Source organism: Sus scrofa, chromosome 2 (genome assembly GCF_054392235.1).
Source record: "Sus scrofa isolate SSC_HxYL_T2T_F1_AM1 chromosome 2, Sscrofa_HxYL_maternal_Yorkshire_Landrace_v2.0, whole genome shotgun sequence".
NCBI classification, from domain to species: domain Eukaryota; kingdom Metazoa; phylum Chordata; class Mammalia; order Artiodactyla; family Suidae; genus Sus; species Sus scrofa.
The window spans coordinates 99,032,415-99,041,941 of NC_139384.1; the positions used below are offsets into that span (position 1 = coordinate 99,032,415).

General features: G+C 47.1%; 1 long non-coding RNA gene across 1 annotated transcript; it reads left to right on the forward strand.

Moving 5' to 3' along the window:
* Positions 1-5,126: 5,126 nt before the first annotated feature.
* On the forward strand, positions 5,127-8,866 carry LOC146405607 (uncharacterized). The gene is made up of 2 exons (XR_014838153.1): positions 5,127-5,506; positions 7,829-8,866. It is a non-coding gene; the product is annotated as an uncharacterized LOC146405607 (long non-coding RNA).
* Positions 8,867-9,527: the final 661 nt, after the last annotated feature.

Sequence of the window (9,527 nt, forward strand, 5' to 3'; positions counted from 1 at the left end):
CTGTTTTCATTTATAGCAACAGTGAAGCCACCTGCTATTTAAGGACCCCCCCCCCTTCTTCCTCACCCCAGGGCGGAATCTTCTAGCTCACGCCCTCAGCCAGCTGTGTCTTGTCAAAGTTCCAATCTCCTCCCTCAGAAACACCAATCTCTCTGACCGTCCCTCGCAGGAGCCTTGCTTTTTATCCACACTCTGGAGCCTGGGGTTTCTGCCTCACCCACAAAAATAGCTATCCCCAGAGGTGGGGTCAGCTGGGGAGGCACTCGCTGTACCCTAGCAAGTGAGGAGTAAATGGACAGTGAGTCTCCTTCCGAGTCCCAACGCACTGATTCACTCCCGCCGGATCCCACACAGCTCCGGCTGAGTCAGGCAGTGACAAGTGAGAGGGTGGAAAGGAGAGGACGATGCTGCTGCAGAGAGGGGAGCCCAGAGCAACAGCCAGGGCCTCGCAGCCAGCGGAAGGAAGAAAGCAAAACAACGAGACAGATGCGCCAGACCTCCATTAGCCAGCCGGCTTGGGGCTTGGGGCATTTTGGTTAGTGGAAGTTTCTAGCGAAGTGTGAACGGAGCCAATATCTTACTGTCTTAACCCTTAGTTTAGAAAAGATTTCTCTAGAGTGTGAGTGCACTTGCTTATCTCAGTTACAGATGGAGAACATTGGATCCTACAGCGTCTGAAAGGGCAGTAGTCTGGATATGAACACCAGTTGCACACTGGAGAGTCTGTGGAAGGAGACCTCCCAGCCTGGGTGAAATAGAGGCAGAACCCCTGTGTGCATCCTGAAAGCGAAATCTCTGATCTAAACTTGCTTTTTCGTGTTTCTGATGTATCTTCATCATGGATGGCTGAGAATTTGCTTTTAAGTGTAATTGCATAGTACGCACCTATCCAGCTTTCAAATCTCAACTTGAATGCCACCTCCTCTGGGAAGCCTTTCTGATTCCTTCTTCCTCCCTCTTTCTCCCTCTTTCCTGAGCATACTGTGTGGAAATACTTCGTTAACAGGGGATGTAGGAGATCGAGGCAGAGCTTCCTCTAGGACCCTGCTCGTTAAGGAACTGAACTCCAAGCCTTTGCCTTGTGATAGTAACAAACCCCAGTTACGAGTGAATTCCCAGAAGGCACAAAACACATCCAGTGTTCCTGTTATACACCTCAGCTCATGGCCAGAAACAAGGGAGGAGAAATCCTATAAACAGATAAGAGGCGAGAGAGAAAAGTCATTTATAGGCTTGGTGATTTTATCCCAATTCAGAGACTTACTTCATGTCTGTTTCCCTCTGATCTGTTAAACAAGAGCCTCCTACAATGTTTCTGAGTTCTGCAATAACTCAGAGATGACACGTCTCTTTCCATAAATGATTCCATTCTCTAAAAGCACTGTAGGGGATCAGGGTGGGGCCCGAATTTAGGGACAAAAAGAAGTCAGCTATTGTTAAGAGCCAAAGAGACACAGCGTGAGACCTGTGGAAGTCGACTCTCAGGATGGGCTGGAGACCAACCCAGGGAGAGACAATCAACTCCACTCAACATTTGCTGGGTCCCTCTTCTGTGGGCCGCGATAGAAAGTCACCACAGCAGTCTTGTTGCAGAAGTTCCCGTTGGGGCTCCCGTTGTTCCCACTGAACCCGTGAGTTTATGGGTTCATTCCCTGGCCTCATTCAGTGGGTTAAGGAACTGGCATTGCTGTGGCCGTTGTGACAGACACAGCCATTGTGTTTTGGCTGTGTCTGTGGCTGGCAGCTGTAGCTCTGATTTGACCCCTAACCAGGGAACTTCCATCAGCTGCAGGTGTGGCTCTGAAAAAGCAAAAAAAAAAAAAAAAGGCTTTTTTGGGCCTCAATCTGAGGCTGAAAACAGAAAATCAGGAGTAAGGCAAAAAAGAGGACAAGTCATTGATTGGCCTGTGTCTGGTCACACGGGGCCTGGTTGTGCCACGTCCCTGGGCTAGGAGACAGCTGCTTGGCCCCTGGCCCTGGGGCTCCTCCCTGGGGGGCTGTGGAAGGGGCAGGCTAGGCTGCTCACTCGGGGGGATTAGCCCCATCTGGCCCGAGCTCAGTGGAAGCCCTGCATCCTTCTCTTCCCTGGGCCTCCTCCCAGTGCCAGGCCTGGCAGCCTTGTGTCCGCCTGGCCGTGGCATCAAGTCTAATTTAAGTTAGGGGCCTGGTGATCCTCTTATCAGCCCTCCGAGAGGCCTACATGCTGCTTCAAAACCAGCCAGCCAACAGCCCTCTTCTGCTATGGGCTTTACAGACAAGGGAATGCACGGGGAAGGCCTATCCTAAGGTGGTACCCCTGTCTGCTAGGGTTCCCCAGGCAGACAGTGTGCATGCCAGCCTGGGACTGTGTGCATCCACCGTGTGTGCAGAGCCTTACCCACGGGCTGAGACAGGAGGCTCGGTGCCTGGCAAGTTCTCTTAGCCTATCCTGCTTCTTCTGGCTTCTGGACGACAGGGCCTGTCCTTATTTCTTGCATATTCTCAGCATCTAACACAGAACCTGCCAAAGGGTAGGTAATCAACAGATCTCCCTGAAGGCATATAAGAAGTCTATTTTCAGAATTCAGTTATGACTGGATCACGTCTGGCCCACTGTCTCTTTGCTCCTTTATAGGGATGAGCTCACTGTATGTCCCCAGCGTCCCCAAGAGCTCACCTGTTACTTAGCTTGGCAGGAAGGCAGACGGCTCCCATGCCAGAAAGTCAGAGCAGACAGGGTTCTGCCCCCGGCCCACTGGACCTAATTTAATTCACTCCTTCCTTCCTCTTTCTTGGCTTCGCCCTCCTTCCCTCCCTCTTTCTTTTCTGGCAGGGTGACCAGTTGTTTGGCTTGCCCGCGACTGAGGGGTTTTTCAGGACACAGGACTTACACACAATCAGAAACCAGGAAAATCCCAGCAACCCTGGGCAATTTGGTCATTTGAGTTCCCCTTTCCCTTCCAGAAACATTGACTGGACCATAAGATGATGCTGGGGACATGTCAGGAATAAGGTAAGGAATAAGATAAAGCTTCCACCCCTTGTAGTCTTAGGGCCTCAGGGGATGGACACATAGGGATCAAGATATTATAAAGTACCAACAAGGGACATGTCAGCTGCTGGGTGTGAGGGAGGATGTGGTGAAGTCAGGGGAGGTTTCTTTCCGGACAAGACATCCAAGAGCATCAGAATTAGAAAATCTGATTAGTCAAATGCACCCAATCCTAGGCAAGGAGACAGAGACAAGTATTTCCTTAAGAGATGGGAGTATCTAGGGGGTTCCCGTCATGGCACAGTGGAAACGAATCCGACTAGGAACCATGAGGTTGCGGGTTCCATCCCTGGCCTCACTCAGTGGGTTAAGGATCCGGCGTTGCCGTGAGCTGTGGTGTAGTTCGCAGATGTGGCTCGGATCCCACGTTGATGTGGCTGTGGTGTAGACCGGCAGCAATAGCACTGATTCGACCCCTAGCCTGGGAACCTCCATATGCCACAGATGCGGCCCTAAAAAGACAAGATACAAAAAAAGAAAAAAGAAAAAAAAAAAAAAGATGAACGTATCTACCTACCTGGGTGCCATAGAGGAATTAATAGAGATGACAAAGTGGATATGGTGTAACACTTTTCTGGGAAGGTATAGTCCCAGGATGTGCTGGAATGTGTTGACTGGTTTCACTTGGGATAAAAGTCAAACTCCCTTTGCTCCAGAATGGGAAATTTTAAATTGCATTTCCTCTCATTCTCATCAGCTCCACCCCTTCCTTCTGTAACCTACATCCCTCTTTCCCACACTCAAAGCATAAACATAAGTAAGGCTCTTGACCCAGTCTCAAGACAGGTGATCATTTTAGTTCCTTTCTTATGGCAGATCAAGCCTCGATTTCTACCATGTCTAGAACACAGGGGTCGGTGAAGCTGGAGTTGGGGTCCTAGTGCCTTTTGGTTTAGGATTTCAGAGTCTGAGGTCCACACCCACTCTGGGCAGCTCTTGAGCAAGCTCAGGGCTTCCTACCCCTCCTTCACATCTATCCTTCAGATTCTAGGGGAAGGACCTTAGCTATTAAGTGAGACCTTAGTTCACAGCCTGCTTCTTGGTCGGTCTTGAAATTAGGTAACTTCTGGTCTCTCTGATTTTTCTGGCCTTTGTCACTTACTTCCCTGAGCATCTTTGCTGGCCACAGTGGTTGCTGAGACCAGGTGATGACAGGTGCGTCTGAATCAGAGCCTTGTACTGTTCCTTCAGGTTTATGTTGGTCAAAGCTCCCTCATGTGCACACCCCCATAGTACACATAGTTGGCGCTCCTGACACTTCAGCTCCACATTAGCCTGGCTGTCCAGTGGGGCGTGGCTGGAGAGCTCAGTGGTGGGTTCACTCATTTCCATAGAGGAGTCTGCATTTACTGATGGATCAAGGCCTCTTTCTTGGCTTCTCTAATATGGCTGGGTTCATTATTTCCCTCCAGCACTAAATTCAGGGCTAATTAGAAGTGATGACTTACACTCATTTCGGTGTTTTTATTCTATCCCTCTAAAAGCAAATTTTTTTTTTTTACCAAGACATAGGGACAACCTAAATGTCCACTGACAAATGAATGGACTAAGAAGATTAATACATATGTACAATGGAATTCTACTCAGCCATAAAAAGAAAGAAATAATGCCATTTGCAACAACATAGATACAACTAAAGATTCTCGTATTAAGTGAACTAAGTCAGAAAGAGAAAGACCAATACCGTACGACATCACCTATATCTGGAGTCTAATATATGACGCAAATGAACCTCTCTACAAAACAGAAACAGACTTGCAGACATAGAGAACAGAATTGTGGTTGCCAAGGGGAAGAGTGGAGGGAGAGAGATGGACTGAGAGTTAGGGTTAAGTAGATGCAAACTATTGCACTTAGAATGGATAAGCAAAGAGGTCCTACTGCACAGCACAGGGAACTATATCCAATCTCCTGGGATAGACCATGTGAGAAGATAATATAAGGAAGTGAATGTATATATGCATATGTATATGTATGACTGTGTCTCTTTGCTGCACAGCAGAAATTGGCACAGCATTGTAAATCAACTATGCTTAAGTTTTTTAAATGTAAAAAAATAAAAGGAAATTTTAAAAAGTTTCATTATGTCCTATAGCCACCCTGTGCCTACACCTTAGCAGCATGTTCTCTTCCCACTTACACACTGGAGAAGCCTTGGTTTGAGCCTGGGGTAGAAGTTTTCATCTGGATGCAATGGAGATCGATGCCCACGAGTCTTTAGAGGCCAGGTGCCATGTCTCTGGCCCACCAGCTTTGACAGCCACCTTATCAGGGCCTGCTAAGCTGCTTTAGCAAAACCTGCACTAGAAGAAGGAGGGGGACTGGCTCTCCTGTTTGTTTGCAGGCCAGAAACCCTGCAAGCCCCTCAGGAGCCTATTCTGCTCATCTGAACACCTAACTGCCAACTTTCTGAAGCAGCCCAGCTTCCCAGAACTGAAGTCACCAAGCCAAGACGAAGAGAACGCTGGGACCTGGGTAAGTGCTCCTTTCAAAGCTCCTGTACGAAGGGGCCAAGGAGAAATCAAAAGATAATGAGCTCCTTTCTACAATGAATATAGAGTATTTCAGTAGAAGATATTGTTCTCCCTTTAGGAGAATCCCTTTAATTTTTCTCTTTTTGGCCAAGCTCCTTTGCAGTTGATTGTAGAACTTCTTCCCTTCCTCCCAGATCTTTCTCCCCAGAGTCCACCTCAACGTCAGTAGTCTTTTCTCTGGGATTCAATAATTCATTAATATTCAGCTCTGGATTTGTGGTCTCATTCTACTCATATAAAGAGAGAAAGCCCTACATGGAAAGGGACAACGCACATAGTTTCTTGTCTCTTTTTGGAATATATCCATGGAGTTCCCATCGTGGCTCAGTGGTTAACGAATCTGACCAGGAACCATGAGGTTGCAGGTTCGATCCCTGGCCTCACTCAGTGGGTTAAGGGTCCGGTGTTGCCATGAGCTGTGGTGTAGGTTGTAGACACAGCTCAAATCTGGCATTGTGGTGGCTCTGCTGTAGGCTGGCGGCTATAGCTCTGATTAGACCCCTCTCCTGGGAACGTCCATATGCTGCAGGAGCAGCCCTGGAAAAGGCAAAAGGACAAAAAAAAAAAGAAAGAAAGAAAAGAAATATATCCAGATATGACCGAAAGTGGAGGGACAATAAAGGAGAAGAGTGTGCTGAGATGACTAGGAAACAGGCTTAGCCACCAAGATTAAAGCCTAAAGGATAGATTGGAGGCCCCCATGACCCTGGTGGAGTGCCACTTCAAGACTAATATGCCTTTCTGTGACAACCACTCAAATTAGTTGTATGATGGCAGGTGCAATGATACCATTGACGAGGAAAATGAGAAGGAGGAAGGAAGGGCCAGCTATACTCATGATACGAGTGTTTGACCAAGGGCTACCCGTGAACTGATTCAGTTCCCAAAACCTTTTCACTGGGACTGTCCAACCGTTTCATACCCATTAGCGTCCTGGATCGATTGATAGCCTCTGTTTCAATTGAGTCACTAAGAATTCTGGAGCTGCATCCTGGGTCACCTGCAGGCAATGTGATGACCAGTTCTTGATGTCAGATGTAGCCAAAAAAAAGGGAGTGGGGAGCGAGAATTTCAGCTACTGATCATCTGAACAGCTTCAGCTATGGTTTGTTGCATCTCTCCTCTTTCTTGGGGGTTGGGTCACCTTAGCTGCTTCCATTTGTACTGGGTTGTTTAGGAAGAGCCCTAACTGGCGGGTCCCCCTTACTGCTTTCCTACACATGCGGGGTGTTCTCTTGCGTTTGCTGGCTGCCTTATCAAATCTTGCAGAACTGCTAGAAAAGGGACCTTTCTTAGAGAAACCTGTGTCCCCAGTGGCCACTCTTCTCCCTGCTTCCTATGGGGGCACAGTCGGTTTTTCAGTGACAGACAGGGCTGATGTCATGATGATTTCAAGAGATTTGGCCCAAAGACAACACCTACTCCCTGAACAACATCCACGAAAACTTAACACAGTAACTCGAGTGAGTCATCTTTTCCCTGCGGATGTGATTTGCAGATGTCAGGATGGAATCTCACTGGGGCTGCCTTCTGAAATGGAACTTCCAGAAAGCAGCAGGCCAACTTCAGATCAGCCTTCCCAGAAAGAGAAATGCCCCCTATACAGCAGCGAGGGCTCCAATCAAGAGGGAAGTCAAGGTTTCCAAAGAAATTGAAACGAGCTTGGATAATTTCCTGTGGAACCCTTCAAGCTCACACTACCCCCAGTGAGAAGGAATCAATTTTTGTTTCCCCTCAAATTGTGTTCACAGATACTGCCTCATTTGATTCTCATGATCACTCATGGATGGCTTGTTGATATGGGCTGTGACGATGTTATCCTCTTTCCTTTTTTTTCTTTTCCTTTTATGGTCACACCTGTGGCATATGGATGTTCCCAGGCTAGGGGTAGAATCGGAACTGCAGCTGAGGCCTAGGCCACAGCCACACTGGATCTGAGTCACATCTGCAACTTACACCACAGCTTGCAGCAATACCAGATCCTCAACCCACTGAGCTAGGCTAGGGATCCAACCTGCCTCCTCACAGAGACGTCAGGTCCTTAGCCTGCTGAACCACAATGGGAACTCCTGTTTTCCATTTTCTAGTTGAGCAATGAGAGGACATGTTGGTGGCTTGCATCTCAGGGCACATTGCTAGTGAATGATGAGGGACAGGACTTGGGCCTTCTGGTCACCCCGGGATGGGGCACTCTCTGCCCCATCCTGCCTTTACAAACTGGGAGAAGGCCACCTAAGTAACAATCCATTTCTTTTTCTTTCAGAGGGAGACGTATCTTAAAAGAAATAAGAATGAAGCTCAAAAATTCATCTCAAACATGAAAAAATGAAATATTGCAGTTACAGTTTCTAATGCAAAGATTTTTTTAAAGGTGAAAAAACTGAGGGGCAGAGGAAAGTAGAGACAAAAAGAAATGGGCAAAGACACACCCAGAGTGCCAGCCTTGACCGTGACTTATATGGAGTCACAGCCCTGAAGTTTGGCTTTTTAAGATATAAAGGTGTGGCTAGGTTTTCACAAACATAAGCAGAAATATGGGCAATACGTTTCCTGGGACCTGGTGACACTGAGGATAAAATTCAGGCCAGAACCAGAGGTCTCTTAGCCTTGGTGGAAAACAAGGGAGATAAATTATTTAGGTAGAGGAACATTGAACTTCCAGAACTAAGCTACTGCCCCGGCTTCAGCGCCCTCTTGAGAGTGATGAGCCCACAGAATAAAAGTGGAAGAGAAAGCCTGGGAGAGAAAACCAAAGTTGAATTCCTTTCACAGCACCAGAGAATCACCTGGGAAGCTGGGGACCTGGGAGGCCAGGCCCCACCCCAAACCAACTCCCAGACATCAGTGCTTAAGGCCTTGAGCCACAGTTCAGACACCCGGGTTGGGAGCTGGATCTCCAAAGACTGATCTAGGAAAGGAAGATGCCCTGAAATAACTGAAATGAGATGGGGGCTGGCCAAGCGCCATTGCCTCCCAGAAAAGAGCCGGAGAACCACAGCCAGGAGGGACTCCAGACGACAGAACAATGCAGGGCGTGTGGTCAAGACGCTCTCTGGTTGCACCTCCGTGGAACTTGGCTGGACCTTTCAGTGTAAGACCACGTTCCCCTCTTTGGTCTTAATTAATCTTCATTCCAAGTGAACTAGTTTGAGGGCTGGGTGGAGGGTTCGAAATTCCCCAATGCATGGGGTTCTTGGCTCCCTCGCCTTCGACAGTAGCCGCGTGGGGGCAATGCTCAGCTGAGGGAACCCAGTGCTGTTTTCTGTTTTGTTTACATTAAAAAAATTTTTTTGAGATGTAATTGACATACACCACTGTGTTAGTTTGGGGCATGTGCTATAATGATTTGATATTTGTATCTGTTATGAACATGCGGTATTTGTCTTTGACTTATTTCACTTAACCCTCAGCGTCCATTCATGTTGTTGCGAATGGTGGCCATTTTTTAAAAAATTGGTTTTTAAAAAAGGTTTTTTTAATTGATGTATAATTTTATATGTTATAGGTATATAATATAGCGATTCCCAGTTTTTAAGGGTTATACTCCATTTATAGTTAAGTATTTGCTATATTTTTTGTGTTGCACAATATATCCCTGCAGCTTATTTTATACCTAATAGTGCGTATCTCTCAATCTCTTACCCCTAATTTTCCCCTCCCTCCTTTTATCTCCTCACTTGTAATCACTAGTTTGTTCTCCCTATTGGTGAGTCTGTTTCTTTTTTGTTATGTTCTCTAGTTTGTTGTATTTTGAGATGCTACGTATAATGATATCATGCAGTATTTGTCTTTCTCTGACTTACTTCACTTGGCGTAACACCCTCCCAGTCCATCCATGTTGCTGCAAATGGCAAAATTCCATTTTTATGGCTGAGTAATATTCCTCTGTGTGTGTGTGTGTCTCTGTGTGTGTGTGTGTGTTTATCCATTCATCTTCTGATGGACTTTTCGTTTGCTTCCAT